The following is a 3728-nucleotide window of genomic DNA, read 5'->3' on the forward strand; positions in this document are numbered from 1 at the left end:
TAGAAATCACTGTATGAAGAAGGCTTATCGATGACCTTGAGGTTGCTGCTTGGCATATGTTTATGAAATTCCAATACTTTCTGGAGTTAAAAAATGTCACTATTTTGTGTAGAGGGTGCATTGAATATGCACCAATGTAACCTGTATGTATGCTTACAGTAACCGAATATGAGCTCTTCTCAATGGAAAGGAGTGATAACCATAGATCAGGGGTAGCCAACACGGTGCCCACTTGCACGGTGCAACCATAGACTGTATATATAAAGGGTGTTTTCTCTTCGGTTCCTATCATGGTTGAAACATATAAACTGTTTGTGTTGGAATGTGCCTTCTATCAGAAGTAAAAGATGGAGGAAGTGAAGATATTTTACTGCTTGTAAAAGTACTAATACTGCAAATGTCTCCTCTGTGGGATTAATAAAGGTATTCTGATTCTGATTAATACCAACATTTAGAAATACACAGTTACAATTAAAAATGTTACACAAATAACAATATATCTTAATGTACCAAAAGTTAAACTAATCAAAACAACCTCTTTTTTTGCATTTCATATGATAGTACTGTTTTATAATTATAGCTTTAATGTGTTCATTACTATAATGTGCTGCTGGTAGGGGGAGCTTTTTTTGGAATAATTATATTGCTGTGTACTGTGTAGTTGTACATTTCACCAAGGGATCAATAAATGCATTTTGAGAAGTTATGCTAAGAGAAAATGGTTAGAATAAGCTTGACATTTCAAGATGAAAGGTTAAGTTTTAATAATATAAACTCATACTCCATAATATTACTTTGGTGAGTTGCAACTGTGAACAAATATTAAACAGTAATTACTAATAATTCCTCCCTATTGTCGGACACACCCCAATTAAGTTGAGCAAGTCTTTATAATTAATCAACATTCTGCTGTCACCCTGTGTGTTGTTTGTTCATCGCAACAATGTGGTATTGCTCCAGATTAATTACATAACACCATAATCTGATTACCCAAATGTGAAATAAAGCTCTTTGTCAGAGCTATAAACAAAGCAGAACACAGAACAAAATGAGCAGTGAGCATTTTTCTAATGTTGTCATTTTAATGTCTCAAGATAAGTGACACATATTTATATCTTTACTGCTATAATTAATAAAAGCAAAAGAAGGAAAAGCCTTTTTGTCATATTATTTCAACATAATTCTGCCATTTACTCAAAATGACATATTTTTAAAACCAAAAAAGGATTAATTGGGAAGGTAAGCACTTGAGGTACCTGTCTTCTCCTAATATGTCTTACATTTCTACTGATGTAAAGAGCACAGGAAATCCCATCATTCCTCCTGGTTTGGTGCTTTCAGTATCTTTTACTCCTCTCATCATTATCCAGCACGTTCCTCTGCATTTCCCATCGCTGTGTTGTCATGGTGACAGTAGTTGAATCTCATTTACAAGTGTTTCATGTTGCCCTCTCACTAGGGATGCCCTGCACTGCAGAGCTGTTTCCACTCCCTTCCTGCGAGGAGAGCTGATATTTGATGTTCCCTCCTCAACCATCCTTCCTCGAATGGAGTTACATTTCAAACATATACATATAAGGTATTGTACATTTTAAATGCACTACATCCTGAACAACATTGCAACCTTTCTAAACCCCAGGAGGTTACAGAATTGTATAAGTGTTGGAGAATATTTCTTCTCTCTTCCTAAGTGTCAAAGAATAATTCTTCCTTACTCCTAAGATATTTAACATTTTCTGTGTGTTGACATTTACGATCAGCCCTGCTCCTTATCTTCCGTAAGGAATGTGATTATGCAGTCGTATGTTGATACTATAAGTTTTATGGCTTGACCTAGCGGACATAGGGGGTTTTACGCTAAGCTCCACAGATGAGAGAGACATCTCCTGTGTCTCCAGATGTTAACGCCCCATCTCCCCAAATATGTTGTTTACTCTCTCTGAACTAGTTAAAAGGTCTATCGAGAGATATGCTGATCAGAGTTGACATGACAACCCACCCATGCAGTCAGAACCTTTTGCTGCTGTGACTTGTGATATGAATTCTCCGGCCGTATCCTTGTAATAAACTCATCATTGTTCGACATCAAAGCTCCAACTCTCCTCGTGTCTCTCTGAGTCCTGACTCTCCATTGCTGCAGAAGTTTCCCTTACAATAAGCATCATAATCCAGGTCTGAAAAGCCAATGCAGAACTGATTTAAATCTGCATTCTCTCCGATATGCAGCAGGGGGCGTCAGATTTGATAGAAGTCTATGAAAGAATCCTCTTCTTATTAGTGTGAATGCTGTTTACAGCATTCCACTAGTTCTTCGAATCTTTAATCTTCTTCTTATTATTATTTCAGAGGCTGTGTTTACTCGCATCATTCAAACAAGATGCGCTGGCTCGGGGGCTACTACAACTACAACAAAATGAACATATTTTACCGTGATTAAATTGTAATACACGTTTCTAAATGATGCCGAAGTAACAACATACTGATACCGGTTAGTAAAAACCATGAATTATTACTTTGACAAGTCTGCAGACAAGACGGCAGGCGAAAAACCTTTTAAAATGCGTGTTTTCTGAATGGAGATCGGCTAAGCTAACGTAGTATATGCTCCGACCGTCCACACTCATAACAACGGCCTACAGACTAAACCAGCGACTGTATTCGCCATGACACAGACAGTCTGTGGTTTGTACTTGTTTAACCTTTGTCCAGTTTCTGAACAGATATGAGGAGCTGTGAGCTCTGAGTGCTAACTGCTAACAGCTAACGGCTGATGTTTTCTGGTTGAACGTCAGTGACGGCAGGCTGAGATTGGCTACCGCGAGATCGCGTCATGTGAATATGACGCTCAAGTTGAACAAATTGAACTCCCCCTTCAATCGCGTCCACCGCTTCATGCTCGCCGTCGGAGCGAATTTGCGTCTGTCCGTGTCTCTGCATTGACTTTACATGTAATCGCGTCGCCCCCAAACATCGCATCGCGTCCGGTGTGAACGCAGCATGACGGCCCCTACACACGGCGGCGTGCGTTGCCGCTTCAACGCTTCTGCCCATTCCATTTGTATGGGGTGACGTCACGATTCGCCGAACTGCATTGTGGGAGCAAAGCGTAGCTTCTCTCGCGGTGCTCGCTGCAAAAGTAGAGCAATGTTCTACTTTTGACGCCTCGACGGAGGCGTCAAAAGTAGAACATTGAATCGAATCATATGCCAGTACAAGCTCTCGCCAATCAAACCGCGTGCTAATGTGTCTGGGGCGGGAGATTCATGTGATTGGTTGTTGGTCAAGTTTCAGCCCCCCACGCCGGCAAGCGACAACGCACGCCGTCGTGTGTAGGGGCCGTAAGAGTGCGTGATGTCACAGCTAGAGTGGAGGACAGCTTGAAATTCGCCTTACATTTTTTCTTTTTTTAACTGCCATAATTCCCAAACCCTACACTCCTTGGAAATAATTTTTTTGTGAAAAACGTAGGAAAACCTCTCCTACGTTGAACAAAAAATTAAATTAAATAAAAAAAATTCAACAAAATGCCTCCTGAGGGCATGAAGTGACAACACCTTTCAACATGTCTCCATTTAGGCCCATTGTAATCAAGTCTGATCTGTCCTCAGAGCAGCAGCTGCACACCTTTAGTAAATCTGCCAAAAATGCCACATTATGGACCCAAAAGTACAGAAAAAGCAGATTCTGACGCTCCTCACGGTCCTGACATCCTCCACGCGTTGACATTT

Source organism: Pseudochaenichthys georgianus, chromosome 22 (assembly GCF_902827115.2).
Source record: "Pseudochaenichthys georgianus chromosome 22, fPseGeo1.2, whole genome shotgun sequence".
In the NCBI taxonomy this organism is placed as follows: domain Eukaryota; kingdom Metazoa; phylum Chordata; class Actinopteri; order Perciformes; family Channichthyidae; genus Pseudochaenichthys; species Pseudochaenichthys georgianus.